Source organism: Hibiscus syriacus, unplaced genomic scaffold (genome assembly GCF_006381635.1).
Source record: "Hibiscus syriacus cultivar Baekdansim isolate YM2019G1 unplaced genomic scaffold, ASM638163v2 tig00116962_pilon, whole genome shotgun sequence".
Lineage (NCBI taxonomy): Eukaryota > Viridiplantae > Streptophyta > Magnoliopsida > Malvales > Malvaceae > Hibiscus > Hibiscus syriacus.
In genome coordinates, this window is record NW_024063488.1 from 1,279,978 (window position 1) to 1,297,792 (window position 17,815).

General features: G+C 35.0%; 1 pseudogene; it reads right to left on the reverse strand.

The window, feature by feature from the left end:
* Positions 1-12,058: 12,058 nt before the first annotated feature.
* LOC120190121 lies at positions 12,059-15,578 on the reverse strand (annotated as a pseudogene).
* Positions 15,579-17,815: the final 2,237 nt, after the last annotated feature.

Here is a 17,815-nt window from a genome sequence, read left to right on the forward strand (position 1 = left end):
CAAAGTTTTTGAAAAACTTTTGACAAATACGGTTTTGAGAAACAATATATGTATAATTTTCATAACAACAACATAATTTAATCAAAACACAATAATTTGAAAAACAACAATTTTTTTTTTATTTCGAAAATTTAAAAAATTTTGGAAAATTCTTGTGTTTTTGATGAAATTAATTGTAACATCTAGTTTCTAATCACTAAACAATCCATGCCCGATCACTATTTCAACCTAGAACTAATTAAAACTAATCCTATGTTCAAAATCAATGAAATAGAGAGTTTAGAAAAATTTACCTTGAAAGATGAAGATTGAGGGGATTTAGATGTTGTTTGCACGATTTTAATGATTCCAACAGGTTTAGAAGATGATATTTGATTCGAATTCCGATTAATATCGTTGATTTGAGGCAAGAATGAAGATAGGGTAAGAGTTGAGAGGGAACGGCGGCAAGAAGAAAAATAAGAGGGTTTTGGGGTTTTGGGGTGTTCTGCCCGATTTTAACAGAACCCCAGGGGGTATCGGTTTTCCTTCAAAGGGGGAATCGGTTCCCTCATGGGGGGATCGATTCCCTCTGCACCAAAATGCTAAAATCCAATTTTTAAGCACACAAAATGCTAAATTAATCTTCTCTAGTGGTATAGGCAACTCATATATTGAAAAATAATTATGTTCAAACAATTAAATTAATCTTTAATCGATATTTGAACATAAAATTAATTTTTCATCAAGAATCATAAACTCCCCCTAACTAATAGCAATGAATGCAATCAAAAATTACTATTATGAGCATTTTTCAGTATTTATTAAAAGTGCTGAATTATTTTAAACACTAAGTGAAGATAGGTCAGTTAAACCTAATTCTCTCCTAAGTGTCCAAAACCTTTCCTTATCTAAGGGTTTTGTAAAAATATCTGCTAATTGATGCAAAGTATCAACAAATTCTAGAACTACATCTTCCTTAGTGACATGGTCTCTAATGAAGTGATGTCTAATTTCAATGTGTTTAGTTCTAGAGTGTTGGATGGGATTTTTAGTGAGACAAATAGCACTAGTATTGTCACACTTGATAGGAATAGTACCTACTTCAATTCCATAATCAAAAAGTTATTGTTTCATCCATAAAACTTGTGCACAACAACTACCGGCTGGAATATATTCCGCTTCAGTGGTAGATAATGCAACACAATTTTGTTTCTTTGAAAACCAAGAAATCAGCATATTTCCAAGGAATTGGCAAGTACCGGAGGTGCTTTTCCTATCTAATTTACATCCTCCATAATCCGCATCAGAGAAGGCATGCAAGCTAAAACTAGAGTCTCTAGGATACCAAAGTCCTAAACTAGGAGTGTCCTTAAGGTATCTAAAGATTCTCTTAACAGCTAGTAAATGTGATTCCTTAGGACATGATTGAAATCTAGCACATAAGCAAACACTAAACATAATGTTCGGTCTACTTGCAGTTAGATAAAGCAAAGAGTCAATCATTGACCTATATAATTTAACATCTACATATTTACCTCCTTCATCTAAGTCAAGCTTTGTTGAAGAGCTCATTGGAGTGTCATGAGGTTTCCCATTTTCCAGTCCAAACTTCTTGAGCATATCTTTGACGTACTTAGCTTGATTAATGAAGATGTCATCTTTTCTTTGCTTGATTTGGAGTCCCAAGAAAAATGAGAGCTCCCCCATCATACTCATCTCAAACTCACTTTGCATTAGCTTAGAAAATTCTTGGCAAAGAACATCATTAGTAGAACCAAATATTATATCATCAACATAAATTTGAACTACTAATAAATCTTTACCTTTATGTTTTAAAAACAATGTAGTGTCAACCTTTCCTTTTGAAAAACCTTTTTCAATTAAAAAATTTGACAATCTTTCATACCAAGCTCTAGGAGCTTGTTTTAAACCATAAAGAGCTTTTGTCAATTTAAGAACATGATCTGGAAATTTTGAATCTTCAAAACCTGGAGGTTGTTCCATATACACTTCTTCTTTTATAAAACCATTTAAAAATGCACTTTTAACATCCATTTGATATAATTTAAATTCATGAAAACATGCAAATGCTAATAACATTCTAATTGCTTTCATCCTAGCTACGGGAGCATATGTTTCATCATAGTCTATGCCCTCTTCTTGAGTATACCCTTGAGCAACAAGTCTAGCCTTGTTTCTCACTATATTACCACTCTCATCAAGTTTATTCCTAAATACCCATCTAGTACCTACAGTAGATTTATTACTAGGCCTTTCAACTAATGTCCATACTTTACTTCTCCCAAATTGATTTAATTCTTATTGCATAGCCATAATCCAATGTTCATCATTTAATGCTTCTTTAATATTCTTAGGCTCTATGCATGAAATAAATGCAACATAATTACAAATATTTCTAAGAGAAGATCGAGTTGTTACCCCTTTGGATGGATCACCTATAATCTCACCACCCTTGACATAGTTGTACTCTCTTGGATAAGATACTTCCCTTTCTTCAATGGTTGGATTCTCAAGAGGATCATGAGTTTCCTCATTTTTCGTTTCTTCCTTTGATGATGGTTCTCCAACTTCATGTCTAACATCATTTGTATTTATAACACCTACATCATCATTCACACAAGAATCCTTCCTTGGAAGGGGATTATCATCGAAAAACAACATATATAGACTCTTCTACAACTAAAGTTCTTTTATTAAATACTCGAGAAGCTTTAGAATTTAAGGAGTAACTCAGAAAAATTCCTTCATCACTTTTAGCATCAAATTTGCCAAGGTTTTCTTTACCGTTGTTTAAAACAAAACATTTACATCCAAAAGGATGAAAATAGCTAATGTTAGGCTTTTTATTTTTGAAAATTTCATATGGAGTTTTCTTTAAAATTGGCCTAATCATTACTCGATTAACAACATAACAAGCAGTATTTGTGGCTTCCGCCCAAAAAATATTTTGGCAAATTATTTTCACAAAGCATGGTTCTAGCCATTTCTTCTAAAGTTCGATTTTTCCTCTCAACAACTCCATTTTGTTGAGGGGTTCTAGGTGCTGAAAAATTATGACTAATACCATTAGAATTACAAAATTCAATAAATCCAAGATTTTCAAATTCAGTGCCATGATCACTCCTAACACTAGTTATAGAGTAACCCTTTTCATTTTGGATTATTTTTGAAAATGTGATGAACTGTTCTAATGCTTCATCTTTAGTACTTAAAAATAGAACCCAAGTATATCTAGAATAGTCATCTACCAAGACAAATGCATATTATTTTTCACCCAAGCTAGTAGTCCTAGTTGGCCCAAAAAGATCTACATGGATCAATTGTAATACTCTACTAGTTGATACGTCATTAATGGATTTAAAAGAAACACGCTTTTGTTTTCCTTTAGCACAAGCATCACAGATTTTATCATTATCAAATTTAAGCTTAGGCAACCCTCGAACTAAATCACCTTGAATTAGCCGTTGCAAAACACTCATACTAGCATATCCTAGTCTCCTATGCCATAACCAACTATCATGTTCATCCTTAGCAACTAGGCATAAATTAGTCATATCAAAAGAATCTAAATGCACCATGTAAATGTTCCCTATTCTATGACCAACAAGCATAATCCGATTAGATGCAATGTCAATGACTTTACAACCATTAATTTCAAATAAGACATTGAATCCTTTATCGCATAATTGACTAATACTCAATAGATTATGCTTTAATCCATTCACATATAAAACATTCTTAATTTGTATGGAAGAGGTATTACCTATTGTACCAATACCTTCAATGTGACCTTTTGAATTGTCTCCAAAAGTCACTTCTCCTCCATTTTTGGCGTTAAGCTCAATGAACCGGCTTTTGTCTCCGGTCATGTGTCTTGAGCATCCACTATCAAGGTACCATGAATTTGAATTTGTTTCCCGTGCCTTGTAGCAATGCTCCTTTCCCTACAAACATAGATTAATTTTTTATTTTTGGTACCCAAATTCTTTTGGGTCCATATTCATTAGTTTCCAAAATCCTAGTCCCCTTAGGTATCCATTTGTGTAGGATATTTTTATCTTTAGTAGTAATGAGTTCTTTAGGAACCCACATACTTCTAACGATTTTTCCATTAGAGGTTCTTTGGGGACCTCTATGATTGTAGTTTCTAAAACTTTTTCTAACAAATTTGGATTTTGAATTTCTACATTTTTCAAAATGTTTTGTTCCAACTTTATCAAAAGAAGTTTTAAGATCATCAATTTTCTTTTGATGATCATCATTGATCTTTGAAAGTAAATTTTGCAAATCTAAATTTTTCTTTTCAAACTCTTCTAGTTTGATTTGCAAATCTTTGATTTTACTTTCAAGATCGTTGTTGGTTTTGGATATGAGTTTGTTTTCATTTTTCAATTTTGAAACATCGTTTTTATATTTTAAAAATAATTTCTCATAATCCGAAGCCAACCCATTATATTCCTCTAATAACTCATCATAGGATAAATCATCAAAATCGGATGAGTTAGAGGTTACCTTAGAATCTTCCCCAAATGCCATCAAGCACAAGTTAGCTACTTCTTGTTCCTCTTCATCAGAACTTTCTTCATCGCTCCATGTAGCCACATGAGCCTTGTGCTTATTCTTTGATTGACCCTTTTTCTTCAATTGTGGGCAATCATATTTAATATGCCCTGGCTTTTTGCATTCGTAGCAAATGATTGAGTCTTTCTCTTTCGGTTCATTTTTGAGGCCTTCATTTCATTTGAATTTTCTTCCTCGATAAGGTCTTATCATTTTTCTGAACCGTTTGGCAAATAATGTCATTTCCTCGTCATCGTTATTCGAATCACTCTCATCTTTTGTGGATTTGAGAGCAACTCCAATGTTTTTCTTCTTCTCATTCTCCTTTGGTGTCTCGTCAATCTTGTCGAGGTCCACCTCATCTTCGAGCATCATTTCATGAGTGAGGAGTGACCCAATTAGCTCTTCAAGAGTTAATTAGCTCTTCAAGAGTTAAGGACGTTAAGTCCTTAGACTCGATGATTGTCGTCTTCTTTGATTGCCATGATTTTGGGAGGGAGTAGACTAACTTCCTCACAAGCTTTTCATTTGAAATGATCTCTCCATATGATTTGAGACCATTGACAATCGTTGAAAATCTATCTGTCATAGCTTTGATATCTTCATTTGGTTTCATCCTGAAATTTTCATAGCTATGCGTTAGAATACTAATTTTAGATTTCTTTACCTCATCAGTACCTTCATGAGTGACTTGAAGTTTATCCCATATTTCTTTGGCGGTTGTACACGATGAAACTCTTCCGTATTCATCTGGTCCAAGAGCACAAAAAATGATATGGATGGCTTTGGAGTTGAGCTGGAACATTCTTGTCTCTCCTTCACTCCACAACCTTGGATGAGTGAGAGGTTTGATGTATCCTTCTTCTACAGCATTCCATGCTCCCATGTCACTTGCTTGAATGAAGTACATCATTCTATTCTTCCAATAGGCATAGTTAGCTCCATTGAAGAAATGAGGCTTGTTAACGGGCATCGAGTCGAGACCGGAGTCGAAGTTTGAAGCGGAGGCCATTGATGACTTTGATTATCGATATAACTCTTCCAGAATCAACTCAAGAGGCGATTAAACCTTCAAATGAGTTAGTCTCTGATACCAATTGTTGAGTTAATCGATTGACGGATTTGGCCAAGAGGGGGTGAATTGGCAATTAAAAATTTGATGGAAGCTTTTGCAGAAAATTGAAAGTAATTGCACAGCGATTTAGAGTGGTTCGACTTTCTCAATCAAAGTCTACGTCCACTACCTTAGCTATCCACACTAAGGATTTTCCAACAAATTCACTAATTTGTTCTTTCTTTTGAGGCCAAAGAGATAACCTTACAACACCCTCAAGAATATACCCCAATTCTTGAGAACACTCTTTCCCAAAGAGAATATTACAAATTTGTAAACTTACAAGGAAAACCTCACAAGGTAAGATGTTTGCACAATTCTAGAACAAGAAAAGAACACTCAAAGATAATTACAAATGAGCACAAATGGTGTTCTTGAAAGCAAAATGAATATTGAAAGAAAAATTGGCTTGATTTGCACAAACTTGGTGTTTGATGTTTTCTCTCTTGTTTCTCTATGATTTGTTATTGATCAAGGGCTTCAGAACTTGTTTAAATACACCTTGAATCACTTCTGAACGTTGGGGATGATTAGTGAAGATCATATAGCCGTTTTAGTGTGAAAACAATTAATAAAACAGCTTGGAGCGTGGGGGGAATCGGTTCCCCCTCATAGGGAATCGGTTCCCTAAGTGTAAAATTCAAATATTTCGACCGTTGAACAGGGGGAATCGGTACCCCCTATGGGGGAATTGGTTCCCTCCGAGCATTCTGGAAATCTCGGAGCCAAACCATTCAGGGGGAATCGGTACCCCCTTGGGGGGGAATCGGTTCCCTCTGAGCAATCTATAATTTTTGGCTTTGAAATGGTTCGAAATACTTTGAAAGATTATTTTGAAATTGTTTTAAGATTAAAACTTAATTTTACACTTAAGTAAGGATTAAAAATGATTTTTGAAATATTTGGAGTAATGTTTTGATATTCGAATAATTATATTGAATATACTTAGAAAATCATTTGGAAAATCTTAAAATTCATTTAACTTAATTTGTTATATCGAAATATCAAAATGTTTTCAACAGTCTCTGACAGGCCACAGGATAATCGACACCAAGTAAATTTATCGGCATTTATCGCCTTCGTCATGAAATCTGCTATGTTGTCTTTGGTATGGATCTTTTGCATATCTACCGTCCCTTCTTCCACATTTTCACGAATGAAATGGTATTGAACTCGTATGTGCTTTGTCCTTGAATGAAATACTGGATTCCTTGCTAGATGCAAGGCGCTTTGACTGTCACAAAACAGAGAGACATACTCTTGATTGTGCCCAAGCTCCTCCAATAGCATTTTCAACCAAATTGCTTTTTTACTGGCTTGTGTAGATGCTACATATTCTGCTTCTGTTATGGATGTAGCCACAACTGACTGCAATTTTGAAACCCAGCTTACAGCTCCACCAGCAACTTTGAACACATATCCTGTAGTAGATTTGCTTTTATCCAAATCCCCTGCATAGTCAGAATCGACATACCCATTTATAAGTAAGTTTGATCTTTCGTAACATAATGCAACATTTGAGGTCCCTTTGATGTATCTAAGGATCCTCTTTACTATATTCCAATGCTCTTTGCCTGGATTTGCCATGTACCGACTAACCACTCCCACTGCTTGTGCAATGTCTGGTCTTGTGCATATCATAGCGAACATTAAACTTCCCACTGCCGATGCATACGGTACTCGAGACATCTCCATCCTCGCTTCTTCACTGCTATGACTCATACTGGAGGATAATTTGAAGTTAATAGGAAGAGGGGTAGAAATTAGCTTATAATCTTGCATGTTGAATCGTGATAAGATCTTCTTTAAATAATTCTTTTATGAAAGACAAATCTTCCTATTACTTATGTCTCGGTGAATTTGCATCCCTAGAATCTTGTTTGTTGATCCCAAGTCCTTCATTTCAAATTCCCTAGCCAGTTGTGCCTTCAAATCGTCAATATGATCTTTGTTGGGTCCTGCAACCAACATGTCATCCACATACAACAGTAATATAACAAAATTGTTATCACCATACCTCTTGAAATAAGCACAAGGGTTTGCATTAAGTCTGTTGTATCCAAGGCACATAATGAAAGAATCAAATCTCTTATACCAACACCTCGGCGCCTGCTTTAGACCATACAGAGATTTGTTCAACCTGCAAACCAAGTTCTTCTTTTCTTTTTCTTCAAAACCTTCAGGCTGGAGCATATAAATTTCTTCTTCAAGATTTCCATGAAGAAAAGTTGTTTTAACATCTAGCTGCTCTAGATGTAAGTCCAATGTAGCACACATTGTCAAAACTACTCGAACTGTTGTTAGTTGAACCACAGGAGAAAACATTTCATTGAAATCTATACCTTCTTTTTGAGCATATCCTTTGACCACCAGTCTTGCACGATACCTCTCAACTTGATTGTCACCATTTCGCTTGATTTTGAAGACCCATTTGTTACCAATTGATTTCCTTCCTTGTGGTAGTGGCACAAGGTCCCATGTATTATTTTTATGAAGGGCTTCAATTTCTTCTTGCATCGCCATCATCCACAGTGAAGCATCTGAGTTGTTTATTGCCTCCTGGTATGTTGATGGCTCACCGTCCTCTGTTAAAAGGCAATATGCAATATTACCTTCTATAACATAATATGAGTGCCAATTGGGACGTCTTCTCACACGATCTGATTGACGAGTTGTTAGAGCTTCATAACTCTCTGGTTCTTGTTCATCATGTGCTGGTTCTGCTTCAGAAGAATCTCCTTGTTCAAACTCTTTTTCCACATGTATCTGAGTAGTCTCTGACTTTTCAGCACTTTCATCGGCTTCTTTTCTTTGTAGTTTATCTTCTACAAAAATAACATCTCTACTGATGATCACTTTGTGGGCAGTGAGATCCCACAAGCGATACCCCTTTACTCCATCAGCATACCCCAAGAATTTGCATTTCCTGGATTTTGGATCCAACTTTGAAATTTCTTGGGAGTTGTACATCACATACACTATACTTCCAAATACATGGAGGTTTGAATAATTAGCTGGTTTTCCAGTCCACATCTCCATTGGTGTCTTCAGCTCTATTACAGTTGATGGAGCTCGATTCACCAAATAACAGGAGGTATTGACTGCTTCTGCCCAGAATGATTTTTCTAGGCATGCATCCCTCAATATTGCTCTTTTTCTTTCTAACAAGGTTCTATTCATCCGCTCTGCCACTCTATTTTGTTGAGGAGTGTTCGTCACTGTGAACTGTCTTTTGATGCCTTCTTTCCTGCAAAAGTCATCAAATTCTTCGCTTGTGTATTCTCCTCCATTATCTGTTCTGAAACACTTGATCTTATTTCCAGAATCAAGTTCCACCCGCGCTTTGAAGTTTTTGAAAGTTGAAAACACGTCTGACTTCTTCTTAATAGGGTGCACCCAACATCTCCTGGAGTAGTCATCAATAAATGAGACAAAGTATTTTGCTCCACCTAGGGATGTTACTGGTGCTTGCCATACGTCAGAGTGGACCAATTCTAGAACACTTTTGCCTCTAGAATTTGATGTGTTGAATTTCAATCGGTGCTGCTTACATGTTATGCAATGCTCATACAAAGTAAGTGATACCTTTGTTAAGCCTGGAAGTAGCTTTTGCTCTACAAGGACTTTCATTCCTTGTTCTGACATGTGTCCAAGTTTCTTATGCCATAGCATTGCAGAATCTGAACTACATGAGGTAACAGAGGCTTCTGCTTCTAGAAATGTCTCTCCTTTCAGCGTGTACAAGTTTGCAGCTATCTTTTCACCTTTCAGCACCACAAGCGCTCAACGGAACACCTTCATGATTTTTTTCCGTGTTTCAATCTTGCTAGCATTATTATCCAACAATCCGTAGGATAATAAATTTTTCTTCAGGCCTTTCACGTGCCGCACATCTCGAACAACTTTAATTGTTCCATCATACATCTTTAATTTGATGGTTCCCACACCAACAATCTCTAAGGCATTATCATTGCAACTATACACAGATCCTCCTGAGACAGGTTCATAATGATGGAACCATTCTCTTCTTAAGGTCATGTGATATGTCGCTCTTGAATCAATTAGCCATATATCTGCAAATCTTTTTCTGCATTCCACGGTGGTTGACGCTTCACAGCATAGAGCGTCTCCATCATCTGAAGTGTTTGTGGTATTGCCTTGTAGATTGGAGTTTTTATTTAGACTCCAACAATCCTTCTTCAAGTGACCCTTCTTTCCACAGTTGTAGCACTTTAAATTCTTCTTGCTCCTCGACTTCGATCTACCATGTTTGTGACTGCTGCTTTGGCCACGTTCTGTTGATCTACCTCTCGTCGTTGTCAACGCTTCTTCTTGTTGCAGATTTACTTATCTGTCTTCCTTGTTCTTGCGCCGATTTTCTTCTTGTAGAACAGCAGCTGCAAAGTCATCGAAGACTAGACTGGTGACATTACTGTTTGTCAAGTTGATGATGAGTTGATCATACGAATCCGGTAGACTTTGAAGTAGAAGTTCAGCACGTTCTTGTTCTCCTATTTTACAGCTTAAGGATGTAAGCTGAGAAAATAAAGTGTTCAGTGTATTTAAGTACTCCGTCACTGAAATAGATTCTGGCATACGGAGAGTGTACAATTTTCTCTTAAGGAAAATTTTATTGTGTAACGATGTGGCCTCGTACAATTTGGTGAGATGATCCATATCTCCTTAGCTGTATTCTTTTCCTCGATGCTTGACAATACTTCATCTGCTAATGCTAGATGAAAGTTTGCCATAGCATTCCCGTCCATTTCGATCCATTTGTTGTCATCTGTGAAATCCACTGGCCTTTCACTAATAGCTGCTAGACAACCGTCTTTCCTCAGGATAGCCTTCATCTTCAATTTCCACAATGAGAAATTTCTCCCATTGAATTTTTCAATATCAAATTTCGTTGCCATAGCTTCTTTTACTGATAGCTCCCACTATTTCACTATCGTGAATATTTCTCTGGAACCTTCAAAGAATGGGTAATAACTTCTTATTTTCTTATATTGGAGGATCCACCTTTTGGTGGCAACCACAAAGACAATAAGCAGATATTACACACTCTAATCTAGCTCTGATACCAATTGTTGCGGAAGACGGCTATCGGATAGAGCAAAATCGCAGCTGATAATTTGAGAAAATAAAAATGAAGATAAAAATAGACACAAAATTTACGTGGAAAACCCCTAAATAATATAAGGTAAAAACCACGGGCAACGGTAGAAGAATTTCACTATGAGAAAAATAGGAATTACAACCTCTCTCGATCTACCAAGGAGAAAACAATGATAATTCTCTCTTGATAAAAAGGATAAAACAACTCTCAAGAAACTCTCTAAATTCTCTCTAGTATTGGAAGAAAGCTAGAATGCTTTGGGATGGTTTTAAAGCTAAATGAGCTAGGGTATTTATAGTTGAAGCTTTAAGGACTAATTTGTAAATACCCTAAATTACAATGACTAATTGCATAGTTTTACCATCTATATTTTCAACATTTTAGGTGAAATTGTTTTTCAATCCAAACTTTCGGTGCCTAACAATTTTTTTTCAACAATTTGCACCAAATAGTTTGGCCACTTATCTTGACTTTTCAACTTATTGCATGTTTCACTCATCATGATTTTATTTAGAACTAGATGAGTTTTGTACAAAAATTACATTTTTTTATTACAAAATTATATATTTCCAGACATAATTATTTATAACTATTTTAATTTGTAAATACATTAAGAATAAATTTTATATATCATACACATCCATTAAACTTTTATATTTCCATGGCACACACTCTACCATCGAGTATTCGTTTAACATGTGAACTATCTGCCTAGCAGGCGATTGTCGAAAGTGACTCCATTAATCTTGTTCGTCAGCTTATTCACCGTCGTATCGATCTCTCCGTGACATCCTTCCACCTTGTTCAGAGATGCTAATGAACTATGAACGTCCTCGTCTCGCCTTGTATTTTGATTATGATAGCTCAGATTATGTCGCTCATGTTATCTCCGATGCCACTTACTGCTAATGAAATAAAGGTATATATATTAAAACAGGTGAGTTAAAAAATATAGTTTGATGGAAAGCATAAAAGTGAGTTTGATGGAAACCTCTTCATATAATTCACATTCTAAGGAAGTCTATAGGCTAAAATTAAAATAATAATTTTCCATATAATACTAACTTGAAAGTAATGAATGAAAGTGAAACAGTTATAGACGTAACTGACAACAACAGATACATGGATAGAGACGTGTTTTTCAACACTCCCACGACCACCACCACTGCTACTCTTACAAACTATCCAAATAATGCAGTGAAACATCTTTGTGTGCGGCGCACAGCAAACCAGTAACCTTCAACACATTGAAAACAACCCTACACTTTTGCTTTCTGGTTCCAACAACCCTCAAACCTTGTCAACTTTAGCCTTCCAATTTCTACACATTGAAAACATTAACTAACTCAGAACTTGCATGAGGTTCCAACCCTCTGCCTCTGTCTCTGTATCTGACCTACACCCCTCGACTTACGATTAGAAAATGCTTCGGAAACCAAATGTTGGAAACTCTCAAGATACTGTACCCACTCCTCTTCACTCATATCAGCCAGTTTCACGTAACTGGTGCTTCCAGCTACCTGTTTATTCTCGTTTCTGTTTCCAGATGATGTACCAGACAAATAGCCATTTTTCTGCATTAGCCTCCAACTCTTTTCTCCAATTCTGACATTTTTCATTGTCGTTGATAGTCTTGGAACGGTTGGAGCCTTGTCTCGAGCAGTAAAAGCATCATCCTCTGTCCATTCGTCTACATTCTCTTCTACCTTGGAAAGTGGCCAACAATAAGCATGTGATTCCAATTTCTTTTCTTGATTAGAAGTGAAATCGAACCCCGCCTCAAAGTCAATTTCAAAATGAAACTCATTCTCTACAGCTCTCACTTTATCATAAAGCATATTCCTTTCCTCTAAAACTCTCCTTGCCTCCATACATATGAATTCAAGTTCACTTGGCTCCTCCTCCTGGCCTCCAAACTCCCTACTCATCATCTCGCCTATCTCTGCTAAAAACAAACCAGAAACTGCTGCTTCCTTGAGGAAAATAGTGCAAACAACCAGGACACGTAGACATGCCTCTCGAATCATTGGAAGCTCTATTCTAAGCAGTTCAGAGTCTCGAAAGGGATCCAGATGGGATATATATTCAAGCTCATCCTCTGAGAAAGGAATTGATGCCTGAGGCCAATGGATCCAAAAGTACGGGTCCTCCAGGTTTTCGGGAAGGCATAGGCCATGATCAATTGAAACAAGTTCTACTTAATTAAGTCCCCCACCTCGATCACTTTTCCTAACCAGAAGATTTCCAGCATGCCTATCAGTGTTCACAATGCGGATATCTAATATCCCTATCTTATGTAAAGCAGCAACTGGAAAGCTTGAAGTCCCATAATCACTGGCATCAAAATCATGAGGGATAAACTGCTGCAAAGAAGCAATCTTGCTAAATTCCTTTCGCTCTTGCTGCTTCTTTCCATTCACTCCATCATTGACATTAAAAATTGAGTGTGTGACCTTCACAAGAGCAGTAGAGGGAACATTGGCAAAGTGATCATAGTCAAGAAGATAAGCCGCTACCTCCCTAAAGCCAGTCTCCCCAACACGTACTGAGCGTTTCAGTCCTGGCTGCCCAAGGGCCTTGCCAATAAAACCTTTTGGGTTGTTTGGGGCATAAGGTTCTTCATCAGTTGGTTTAACGATTGCACAATTTGCACCCTGGCTATTTCGAAAATAGTAGGCACCTCCTAGACCACCACAAACAGGGATGGGATCAATCCCAATTTTCATTGCTTCTACAATTTTCCTTACCAGTTTTTTTATTCTGGAAATGTGATCTGAACACACTAATATCTCAATTGGACCACTCTGATCTCTCTGCTGAATATCCTTCCCAGTAGGTGCGAGACATGGTGTAGATGAGCTTCTGCGGATGAAGTTTCGAATGAGAAGAAGTGGAGAATCATTTCTGACAGTACTTAGATCATTCTTCAGCACCACATCCCAAAATATGAGAGATCTCTCCTCTATTGGAACATTAAGAGCAATCTGTAGTTTCCTTTTCACAGTACGGGCATTGTCACTCCTATCTAACTCTATACCAAGAACAGAGCCAGTTTCAGTTTGCACAAATACACGTCTTTTTCGAGAAGGTTTTGTTTCCATCCTCTTACTTCCATGAAATTCACTATTAAAGAGTTCCTTGAATGCTGCAACAGCCATCGGGTTATAATGGAGATGTTCTAATCAAGATATGTGAAATGAAGCGAAGTACTGGTAGAGTTCAGTGTCAGCAGTGAAAATGGCGACACCAGAGAGCTTTTCTCTCAAGCAGACGCCAAAATCAAATGCTGGTATAACTTGAATGGAAATGATTGTGTTGTATGTGTTCATAATCGCCCATATGAATTCAATCAATAACTCTTTGTTTTACATTGTAACAGATTCTGTAAAGCAAAAGCAGATATAAAATACAGTGAAACTGCTACATCGTGGAAGTAAGCTGATACCAGAAACCAATGGAAAGATAAAAGATCCATTACAAGAATCACAAGAAAGACTGATTCAATTTCTTAAAGAAATAAAGGAAGTAAAAGCTGAAAATTCCATTCTGAAAGGTCTAACGGAAAATTGAAGGACTAAATACATCGAGCGAGTAGTAATCACAAGGAAAACTGCAATAAATCAAAGTCATTTGAACCAAAAAGAAAGAGCACGATATAAACATCTCACTATAGTATTTATGTAGTAAATTCTGTCTAAATTAACAACTATCTATGGAAGACACCAAAAGAACCAAAGCTGAAGTAAACTTAATTTTCTTCATAATATAGAATGAAATAATAGAAACCCTTTGGGAAGAAATCAAAATTTGCTTATTTGATCTGATAATTATTAAATGGAAAACTATAAATAAGAAATCCTTTGGGATGAAATCAAAATGTTACTGTCAATGTACAAATCTGCTCATTTATCCTCCTAAATATTATAGAGGAAAAATAAAATGATAGACCACATAACCATTCCAACCTAAAAACTGTTACATGTTTCCTCATTAAACGTACCTCTACTAGAAACTCAGATGCCAATTAGATTTGAATAATTACACTTCCTTTGATAAAAACCGAGCAAAGATGCAGCCATGCTATAATTAAATGCAAAACCAGGACAGTGAATTAGAACCAAAAGAAACATAATTAGAAGAATAAACTAAAGTTTATATAAATTATCTGAAAACCATAGTTTATATAGGAGTAAAATCTTTCATTTTGGTTTACTAAAACAATTATTCATCAAAAATATTGTTTGCTTTTCGAACCGAAAGCCTTTTTTTTCAGTTTTGCTTTCAAAAGAAAAAAACAACGGGGAAAAAATTATCTTCAATAGTTTTCAGTGTATATATATCAAGAAAAGGAGAATATTAACATTTCATCAACTAACTCAAAGAATTTATTTTCATTTTTCTTAATAGTTTATATGGATTACCAAATCATTATATTAACCAAAAAGAAATACTTTCCTTTCCTCCTTCTGGCTTATTCAAAACGCAAATAAACATTTCAGTATCAGCACACAAATGGAAAGCAAATGAAGGAGGAACAGTTGGATTTCATTCTTCAGAATTATAGAATAAATAAATCACAAAAGATAAAACAATTGCATTAACAAATACAATCTAAAGGAAAGTGAGGATGAAAGACTCACCGGCGAAAAAGAAGTGGACAGCGGAGCAGCAGCGATGGATAAAGAGCTACCACCGCTAATGAGAACAAACGTCGGTGAAGGTAAAGCAACGGCTATGATTCGATTAGTGAATTCCTCTGATCACGCACTTCTTCTCCGAGATTTGTTTGTGTTTAACCTCTTTTCGGGAGAAGGGTAAGGGAGTTTCAACAGTTAAATAATGATAAAAATACTTAAGTTTTCAAATTTGTTACTGGGTGTATGACTACGTGGATGCTTCCGATTGTGCCATGTCAAACAATTGTGACGTGTCCACATCTTGGATGGGTGGAGCAGTTAATCAGTTGGTTCATGCCGTGATTGCCGAAACCTATACTCATTTATTTGTCATTATTTCTTCTGTTCTGGACCAGCATATTATTTTTAAATTTTTAAAAAAAAAACTATATATATTATCAAATTTCTAGTATTTTTAGATTTTGAAAAACACTTTTATAAAAAAAAATATGAAGAGAGTTATGTGGGAAAATATGGTCTATTAATTAAAATTATTTAATATTATTCTAATAAATTATTGTTATTTTTTTAGGTTTTAAGTTTGAGCATTATATATGTTAGGTATAAACGTTCAAAGTCAAATGGTTAAGAGTATTTAAACGTATATTACCTTGTATTAACTTAAGATTAATAAAAAAATCAATAATTATTCCGATGTGAATATCATATTTAAATTGTGTAAATCTATAAGATTATAAAAAAATATTTTTAAACTTTAAAAAAACTGATTTAAAATTATTTTTGTTTCAAAATATATTATTAAAATGTTAGTTTTTATAAAAAAAAAATATATCCTAAAAGTTAATTTAAAATCAATAAAAAATTTAAACTGAAAATAAGTTATAAGTTGTATCTCTTTTTCGCTAGAAGATACTAAATTATTTTTCGATCAAAATAAATCATTAAATTATTATATATAATTATATTAATTATTTAAATTATTTTTTATCGAAACAAATTCTTAAATTACGGCTTCTTTTAATTTTAAGTCTTTAAACTGTTTTTTAATCAAAATAAATACTTAATTTTATATTACATATCAATACATATTAAAATGTTTTCTAACTAAAAAAATATTAGTCTGGAGTGAATATAACGTAATATCTGTTTAAATATTCTCAATTATTTAACATTTAACGCTCATATATTCATATGCATATATGGTTAGGGGCAGAATTATGAATTTATTATAGCGGGTTTAAAGTACTTTTTATTTTTCATAAATACAAATTTTTAAATTGTGGGTCTGGTAAAATTTTCTTTATTTATTTTTTAAAATTATATATTTGCTTCATATTAATTAATATTTTAAAAAATAATTGGCAACAACATAGGCTCCCCTTGACTCCATTATGTTCCGCCACTGTATATGATGCTTAAACTCAAAACATAAAAAAAAATTCTTTAATCATCAATATCACTTAGTTTCTACATAATTTAAAATTTTATTTTAATCAAAAAAATAATTTAAAGACTTAAAAACACATGGTTTAAAGAGTTACCCAAAGTGGGAAAGAGAATCTCCTATAAATAGAAGAGAAAATCGCCTCAGTGACCAAAAATGCCTTATAATATACGATTTTAACCAACTTTTTTTGGATTTGCCAAAATGACCAACAAAATCGCAACGCGAAATAAAAATCGCAACGCGATCCCCAGAATCGCAAATCAGTTTCAAAAATCGCAACGCGATTCTTGAAAATCGCAATGCGATAGTACAAATTCGCATTGCGATTTTCCAGAATCGCAACGTGAATATGAAAATCGCAACGCGAACACATAAATCGCAACGCGTATCCGTAAACCGCAACGTGTATCCGTAAATCGCAATGCGTATCCGTATATCGCAACGCGTATCCGTAAATCGCAACGACAATACGTAAAATCGCAACGCGATTTTTAAAGCGCCATTATAATCGCTACGCGTATTTTATTTTCAAATTACAAAAACGAATATTAAGACAAAATCCCGTAATCGTAACTCATAACCTAAAACCTAAAATCACAACTCAGTCCCATCTCCATCTCTCACTCTCTACGGCGAAATCCGTCCCCATCTCCGAAGATTTCCGTCCCCATCTCCGGCAAAATCCCTCACAACCATTCACGGTCAGAAATCCCTCACAATATTCAGAAATGGAAAATCAACCTCCGAGGGTTAGTTTTTTTAATTATTTTTATTTTGAAATTTTTGCATTATTGTAGATTTTTCATATTGAAACTGATGATAAGTTTACTGGTCATTTCAATAATAGATTAACCATTTCACTTAGATTTCATTTCGCGTTACGATTCTCTCGTTACGATTTTCATTTCGCGTTGCTATTCTCTCGTTGCGATTTT